We start from the raw sequence: 9,642 nt of genomic DNA on the forward strand, positions 1-9,642 counted from the left end.
TAAATAGAAATATTACAGTATAATGCTGTGTTGGAAAGAATAAGTCTTCTTCAAGGGATGTCTCAGCAGAAAATCATTGTCTTAAACTTTTTCTTCAAGACAATCTTTAGGTATGTGACATTTGACTCAACATTTTCATCACACACACACCAGACAGCAGGAATGGATGTGTGTGAGTGTAAGTACAAATAAGTAACCTGGCAGTACAATTTAAGAAATGATAGGTGTGAGTTATGTATACTATATTACATGAGATTATACCATCACTCACCTTATCAGGGTTCACATGAACATCAGGCTGCAGGCAGACGTACCACAGTGTCCTCAATACCAAATCTGGTCTCAAAGTATGACAGATTGCAAACATACATCCCAACGTAAATACACATTGGGATCCATAGTAACCTTGAGTGCTGGGTTCAATGGATTGCAGATTCCTAGCGAAATAGCTTTGGTGTAGCTGCCAATGTGACAGCTCAATTGGGATTTGGATGCAGGATGGAACACAAATGCAAATACTAAATTGACACTGTTCACCCATGCCAAGGCCCTGATCCCCAAGCATATGACACATACTGTAAAGGAGTACCTACGTATTTATTTAACTGTAAAAATAGGATGCTAAAACTAGGGGAAACACCTTAACTAACCTAACCTATCCTAACTACACATTACCCACAACTGGTCCTAACTACTCTAAGCTAAACTTACTTATCACATTTAACTAAACACTCTAAACATCAACCCCCCCAACCCCCTTATATTACGGGACACATGGAGGACAACTTATACTTACCTAAACACATACTATCTTATACTAAACAAATATATATTTTTTTGTATTTTTTTTTTAATACACAAAAACCTCAACATCATCCCCTACCCACCCACCCACAAAAAAACACATGTAAAAATATCATACACTCCAACCCCAACCCACTAATACTAACTAAACTAACAGCCTATTCTAACCTAACACTAAGCCCCCTAAACCCACTAAATATAAGAACCAGCAAAGAGGAGGAAAGAGAGGGAATCATGGCTGAGGGTCTCCAAATCACAAGTTTGCCCTCCGCAGGGTCTTCTTAATCCCACGCACTCTCTTATAGATCTGGGACACCTCCTGCTGCAGCCTGTCCAGTCTGTGCAACATCCGTTGCATGTCACGTTGCATTGAACGAAATTCCACATTGTCAATGACTGCAGCAGGGGTGGTCTGTGTGCCAGTTGTGGAGGGTTGTGCAGTTGCTGGGGCCATGCTTGGAGGGGGAGGTGCAAGGACTGTTGTCAGTGGTCCAGGAGCGGAGGATGTTTATGGCCCTGCAGTGGTGGCTGTCATCCTTACTGCCACTTGGGTCGTAGTGGTGGTGCTGGTGGTGGCAGCTGTTGTGGACACAGATGGGCCCCCTTGGGCAAATGCCTTCCACACCCCTGATGCTCTCTCATGGCGATAATGCCGTGCCATGTGGCGGAACCCAGACTCTACATCCAGAATGTGTCAGTAACACATCACCCTCCTCTGAAATTTGTGGATCTGGTTGACATCCATATTGGCTGCTGTTAAAAAAGATAAAGCCAAACATTAGGTACATCAGTGTGTCATACAGCTACTGATGATAATCAAAAAATACATCTAATGTAGCTGAAACAGGCCATACCACCGTCCTGATCACAGATTCTCCCTGAGGAACTACATGCCAACGCAGCCTACACATGTCCTGTCTAACAGCACAGCAATTCTCAAAAAGATGTGTGCATACTTAATTGCTCTAAGTTTCATTGTTCTGCCATTAGTCACATAACAAATGCTGCAAGTCCTCCACATGTGACAGGCCAACTAATGACTATCTTCTGGATGACAATCAAGGGCCACAAGATCTCTGATTTGTAAATGGAATTGCCAGGATGGTGTGCAGTTGCTAATCAAGAGTGGGTATCCTAGGTTGGAACAAATGAATTACAGAATTACATGTCTGTGTACTACACTTGGATCCTCACACCTAGGTACACATATTTCATAACCCTAAGCCTGTGCCTCCGGGGGGGATGGATCAGCAACACATACTTTCAAACATCAAGGACAGATAGGAAGCTTTGGACAGCTGTACATGGGTTTAGTCAGTCCACCATAGGTAAGGAGGGTGTCCAACTAGGATAGGCACAAACATTGGACAATCCCATCCACATTTATGTTTGTAATTGCAGACAATTGTCAACATCCTTTGATACCACCAATACCTGTCCTACAACAAGCACATAGATGCAAGCGCCTATCTCGGCATGAGCTGCATTCACACCTATGACACTGTACTCAAGTGCCACATAAACGTAGCACAACATGTGGAGCTAGATGCTTGTAGGAAGTCAAACATACAGTCTAACATGTTCATTAGTGAACAGGGTGGCTCAAGTCTGTGGGTAATACTTTGGCATCCCTATTCTGTGTGATTCAGTGTATGACTTGCTGACTAAATCATGCAAATGGCCCTCTCCAAATTTTTCATTACAAGAAATGTAACAACAAATGTCACCCTATTCACATGGCCATGCCTACAGGGCTGCACTACCATCCCAAAATATGACTCTACGCCAATGATTGTCCAACTCAAATATGGAGAAAAAAAAGTCAAACTCCAGTCAAGTTAAATATCAGATCATGTGCCAGCACATCATACCTTGCTATGTGTCCGACACTCAGGAGTCAATCACACAACAGCTGCAAACATAACACAGAACTGAAATATCGACACTTACTGGATATGTCTGGGGCCGCAAATTGAGCCACTTCTCCAATTGTGTAAGGGGCAGGTCCACCTGTAAAGCATGGAAGGGTGAAATGTGCTCAATGTCTGTGTACTGTACAATACTTTAAAATAATATTACTGTGTGTGACATTATATCTGAAAGCCCAGCCCCTCAGGCATGATGATACTCCAACATACATACCACTGCAAACATGTATAGACCCTGTCACTCCAGTGAGTGATACACACACATATGCCCACATGCAGTGGCCCTAACTATCATGTGGTGACAAACATGATTCCTCAATTGGTTGCAGACTCATTTATAGAGTGTACTCCATTTAATCATTTGTTGTTATGAGAGACATGCAAAGCCACATTCCTGGTGCACCGCAATACCAGTCACTCAGGTATTGTGGCTTGTGCATCAAGGGACAATCAGTCACTGTGTGATGCTCATGTGGTTTGAGTAAAGCTCATGATTTATTATGCTTTCTATGGTCCCTTACATGTTGGCCTGTGTTGTGTGTAGGTTACATATGCTACATTTACAGTATACCCTGAGCCACATAATCCCCCTATGACACCATAATGGCAGGGATCCTGTGCGTTACTTGATGACTATCTGACGCTAAACATGGATTGGCCATTTATCAAAATTAATACAACAAAGAAATATATACTGACAGTGTCTATTTTGGTCATCCATGACAGAATGCATGGGCACAGGTGTAGTCATTGCACCTGAAATATGTCCCTCATTGCCCTGTGTACCCATATTGGGTATTGGAATTCACAGTTAGCCACATTCATCATCTTACATTAGCCAAGTTGGGAGATCAGCGGGTATACAGCAAACTGACACTGTCCCATTATTGAAACATGGTTTAGCAAATGTCCTACTGTGTCAATCATGATGATGTAGGTTTGAATTTGTATGTACCTTGGGAATGGCAGCAGTCACAGGAATGCTGGTCTTCTGATCTTAGCATTCACCCATGTCTGTGATAACCTTCATACTGGGAAGTTAGCTACTGTACATATGCTGCACTAGATCAGCAGGGGTGTACCAAACGTAAAGTAGCAAAGTATGTGGGGACTTTGTATGTATGATGGAATTGGATACAGCACATACAGCCAAAACGTGTGCGCACATTGCGCTTCTTCAGGGCTGTTACAAATACAGAAATTATACATCAGTTTGTTTTATACAGACTTATAACATAATCAGAAACTACGAGACAAGAACACAATATAGATAACATACATACTCATAATTCCAACCCTTTTACCTTGACCGAATATAGATGCAAAATAGTTGCCATGATATGTGTGACATGCCAACCCCTTCATAGCCAACCCATTGTCTATCCCGGGGGAATCATTACAAAATGTGGTAAATCTTTTTTCATTTGTTTTTAATCATTCCATACCCCAAACAATCATACCCCTCCCCCAAAATATCATTACCTTAAACAGTATATATTCATCTCTGTACATTACATTTCACAATATATGACTATGCATCCTCTGAGCGCAGAAAGTATAGCACTCTTCTGTACACTTATTTCCTGTAAATAATACATTTGCATTGTTATAATCTTAACTGTATGAGATTATTCAAGAAATGTAGATGATGCATTTTAAAACAAACTTGCTTCAATGTATGGATAATAAATCAACTCTTTCAATTCATAGGGCACTTGTGATTTTAGTATACACCAGATCCTATCCAAAAAAGTATACAACAAAGATATTTTCAAAACTCCAATTTCCCTTTAAACCCGATTACTTAATTAATTGAAAATGATTGCTTGTCTCACCTTGACACGCCCACTGAGCTCAAACTTATTGTATGTAGGTTCTTTCCCAGGTTAATTGTTGTTTTGCATGGCTGTACTCCCCATGATATGGGTTCCTACGAAAATAATAACTCCTTAATTCATGCTCATAAGTGGTAATTCAATTCATAGACAATTTAGATTAAAATATCTCCCAACTGTTCATACCCTCTGCGGGTAGATAACTTCATTTAACTATTATCTCACATCCCCTCTCCAAACTATTAACATGCTGAATTCCTCACTTCACCCGAGCCACGCAACCCAACCCAAACTGATAAGGAATTCCCCTGAATTGAATCCCACTGCTCTGCCGAAACGAGGAATCCAGGGGAATACTTCAATGCCACATATACTACTTAATGCACCTTTCCCGCACCTCACAATCACTAGATTTCTCTGAACGGCACATCCCCTTCACTTGTGCACTATCCAATTTCCTCTTTCCTTCCCCAATTCGCAACACATTCCCCATGTCAGACTACTCTGATCCCTCACACAATAGCGGTTCCTCCGCTATGGCGGAGGAGCGTCCCCCCTGCCAGCAGCAATCGCTGCAAATCCTTTAGCAACTGAAGGATAATAAACTAAGTTGATTATTTTTTTGTTGTTAAAGGGGCGGGGCTTTGGGGATGAGGAGCACTCCCCTTGCATGTGTGTTTTTCGGTCGGCCGTCTCAGGACGACCAAACACACATGGCACTGTGCACTCTCTAGCCCAACACTGTGTTGCCAGGCTGGAGAGAGCAGGCACTGGCTCCCAGTCTGCCTGGGAGCACCCTGGCTGGGCACTCCCACCCAATCCTAACACTGCTCTGAGCAGCGTCAGGATTGGCCGCAGGGCAGGCTGGGAGCCTGTGTCTGCTTGCTGCTGAGGAGACAGAGGAGAGGCGGCGCGGCATGCAGGTACGTTTTTTTAAATTTATTTTTTAATTTGATTAATACCCCTGCGTGCCCCTCCTTGCCCCATGTGATCCCCGTGGGCCGCGATTGCCTTCACATCTTTGTCTTTGTGACTAAATTTTCTTACGCTTGACTTGTTTGTTAATAATTCTTCCCTAACCATTGTCTGAGCTCTTCTTTTAGCTTTATTATTGATGGTCAAATTATAGCCCCATCTCAAAAATATATTTTCAAATTATTTAGTTTCACTACAGTTACGCTTTGCTCGTAAAAAACTCCCCAAATAAAATATTACCTATTTGTCTTTTTAAATTACCAGAATCCACATGCAAAACAAAAGATTCAACACAGAGTGATAATGTGTATATCACAGTATTTTTGTTTATGTATTATTAACTACTACTTTGTTGGGGACCAGTGTACTGAGAGTATAGCGCCAGGCGTTATTCCCATTACCCAAGCATAGTTGATGTATATATATATATATATATATATTCCTTAAAGTGCATTTTTCCCTGCATTTCTTGTTTTTATATCTGGAGATCATTTTGAAGGTGCTATCATGTATTTTGATCCCAAGATGGCTGCCAAAAACTTCCTTGTTGGATATACAAATGTATTTTTCCTTTAATACAGTATAATGAAAACTACTGAACAGATTTACATCAAATAATAAAAAGGGGCACTTTCTGGACTAAGAGCTACCTTTCTGCCAAATTTGGTGTAACCATCCAGCGGTTCTGGCTGTAGTAGTGTCTAAAAATCCCTATAGAAATTGCATGGGAAAAAGCATTTTGGGACCCCCCTCTTTTTCCCGGCCCTCGCTTCACGAATCATCCCAAAACGTTCAAGACACCAGCTGAAGTGAGTGACAAACGAATTTTCAAAATTTTTAGAAGATTCCTCAAAGGACGCCAAAGTTATTGGTAAAAAGAAAAAAACACTTTTCCTATACTGGCGACTACTCTCTCTCTCTCTCTCTATATATATATATATATATATATATATATATATATCTATATATATATATATATATATACAGACTGAGAGAGAGAGAGAGATGGATATATATTAAATATATATATATATATATATACACATAATGGTCCTTAGTCTGGTGGGAGTGCATCTCAATAGGCCTGTACCTGTTTCCAGGGTCCCAAATAGTCATTATAGCCATTATTTTCCCTCTAGACGCAGGACTAATGATCCGTCAGACACTCACTACATATCAAAGCTCACATGCTCACGTTTATTTTATGCTCTACAATAACCCTCTGAAAGACAGTTGAGCATGTGGTTTCTACAATGCTGTCAATCTAATGTGATTATTGGTATATATTGCTATCATGTGCAAAACCTGGTAACATGTTTCATGTCCTTCATAAAATTAAAATGAAGTTAAAGAAACAGAACTTGTACCTGGTCTGTTGTTTGCTGCTTTGCACGTTGTTCTTAAAAGTATTATTTTACCAATAAACTTCATTACCTGAGTAATAGTCCTCCTGGTCTCATACATTATCATTTGAAGAGCCTCTCCTTCTAGTAAGCCCATTTCCACCAGGAACACTCTGTGAATAATCCAAGGAAGAATTAACTCTTCTCTTTTTATAATAGTGAGAGCAGTGTAGGTTCCTTCCCCCTTCCACAACAATATACAATTTTTTTAAACATTTGTGTTATTTATTTAATGCACACATGGCATGGGCTATTATTGTGGTTGATCTATATATCATTATAAAATCAGTACATTTCGGTGTCCCACAATAGGCCCACAAAGTAAATTAAAAACAACAACATAGACAGTGGAGTCAATGATGGTTCCTAGTTTCCCATTCCTCACAAGGAGGCACTCAACAGCATGCAATTTGAAAGGTCCAATGATAGTACGGTCATACCTAAAAGAGGGATTACGAAAATATGCACAGGTTTGAGGACACATAATTCGAGAAATGTATTGAACAGCCAGCGGTAGCAGGAAAGCCCTGTCCTTGTAGTCTCAAGGTAAGTGTATCTGTCAGGGCGAGATAGAAGAAGGGATCTGTCCCTATGAACTTCATGTAAATGTGTTGGTGGGGGGGAGGGAGCAGGAGGGCCTCCATGTGTCAGATAAATATATCCATTAGGAAGACAGAGAGGGAGTGTGTGTCCCTTTAGTTTTCAGGTGCATGTATTGATTAGGTATATGGAGAGCAGAAGGAGCTGTTACTCCAATCTTCAGTTAAGAGTATTGATTAGACAGAGACTCTGAGAAGGACCTCTCTTTCTAGTCTTTAAATGAATGTATCAACTGTTGAGCAGGAGCAAGAAGAGTATGTCTCTTTCATGTTCAGGTAAATGTACTGATGTGTGGCATGGAGCAGATGGGGCATGACCACAGAGCTTTCAGGTAAAAGCACTGGATGGGTCTAGGGGGCACCAACTGCATGTCCTTCTAGTCTTCAGGTAACAGCAACAATTAGGAACTAATAGTAAGAAGGGCTGTCACTGTACCCTGCTCAGGCAGATTTCTATGTTTACAGCCAGCTCCTACACAGGGATTCAAGATAGGAAAGGACATGCAATACAAATAATTGGTGGCAAGACCCATGCAAACCCATTGACAATGTATGTACTGACACTTGCTCAGGACGTCCAACCTACTAGAATGTACTTTGGCAGAGTGAGAGACACCCAGCACGAGTAACAAAGGGAAACTGAGCCAGAGAATACAAGAGTCCTACGAAGGCACCAGTAGACTGTGAAAAGCACACAATAAGCCAAACTTACCAGTCACTGATTACACTTGTAGGGGTTTGTTGAATAATTGGAGGAACCGAACGCTCCAGTGAGTCCTGCCACTGGCATAACCAATGTCCAACCAACAATAGTCTACATATTGTATACCAATGCACCAACAGTGCCAAGCAGCTGATGCTAACATGTCTCCTACATGTTGATTTGACACTGAAATCAACTCCCATAGTTTATAATGCTGTCACAGCTACACTCCTGTGTTTATATGGGACAGAATAATTGTGAACTTTTCATATTCTTAAAACTAATTTTGTGTTCCATAGTATTCATTAAGTTATAACATTAAAACAAAAACATCCTAACGCAGATATAACATCAGATATGTAGAAAAATCGGCAACAATGGCCCTCATTATGACCCTGGCGGACGGGGGAGAAGTGGCGGTAATACCGCCAACAGGCAGGCAGAAATAAATTGAATTATGACCATGGCGGTTACCGCCATGGTCATCCACCACTTCTCCATTCCGACCGCCAGGGCGGAGACGACCACTGGGATGGAGACTACGGTGTCCAGCCTGGCGGCTGTTACAAGACTGCCGGCGGTATCAGGACCCTGCTGACCGCCATGGATTTTGTGTGGTTGGGAACCGCCATGAAATCCATGGTGGTAAGCACTATCAGTGCCAGGGAATTCCTTCCCTGGCACTGATAGGGGTCTCCCCCACCTCCCACCCCCACCCCTGAGTCCTCCCCCCACACCCCTTACCCCCTGCTACCACCCAAAGGTGGCAGGACCCCCCTCCCCACCCCTACCCCCAACATTGGAACACACCCCCACCCTACACGCATACAGACACCACCAACACACATACACACACACATACCAACAAACATGCCAACAGAGACACACATAGTCAGACACGCACACCTACATACAGACATACACGCACACATACATACAGACATACAAACAGACAGACATGCACACATTTTCTAACACACAACACACCTGAATGCATACACGCACTCACACCCCCCTCTACATACTCACACGCACACCCCCATGCATGCACACAACATACAACGTCCCCCCACTCCCCTCCCCTAACGGACAATCAACTTACCTTGTCCGTTGATCCTCCGGGAGGGGACTGGGTCCATGGGGGCTGCTCTGCCACCAGCACCCCGTCACCAGAACACCGCCACGCCAAATCATGGAATGTGATTCGGTGGGCGATGTTCTGATGACAGGGCGGTGGAGGTGGAGCAACCTCCACTTCCCCGCCGACCGCCAGTATGGCTGCCGGCAGCTCTCTGCCCGAAAAAGGATGGAGGGCTGCCAGCAGTCATAATTCGCCAGCGGAAAACCGTCTGCACTGGCGGTCTTCAGCACGGCGGTTCCTCAGCGGTCTTTGAA

At 42.6% G+C, this 9,642-nt stretch overlaps 1 long non-coding RNA gene across 1 annotated transcript; it reads right to left on the reverse strand.

The window, feature by feature from the left end:
* Positions 1–941: 941 nt before the first annotated feature.
* Positions 942–4,641, reverse strand: LOC138288605 (uncharacterized). Its single transcript, XR_011202485.1, has 3 exons — positions 4,568–4,641; positions 2,755–2,814; positions 942–1,557 (listed from the first exon to the last, which is right to left on the reverse strand). It is a non-coding gene; the product is annotated as an uncharacterized lncRNA (long non-coding RNA).
* Between the last annotated feature and the right edge of the window lie 5,001 nt (positions 4,642–9,642).

Source organism: Pleurodeles waltl, chromosome 4_1 (assembly GCF_031143425.1).
Source record: "Pleurodeles waltl isolate 20211129_DDA chromosome 4_1, aPleWal1.hap1.20221129, whole genome shotgun sequence".
Lineage (NCBI taxonomy): Eukaryota > Metazoa > Chordata > Amphibia > Caudata > Salamandridae > Pleurodeles > Pleurodeles waltl.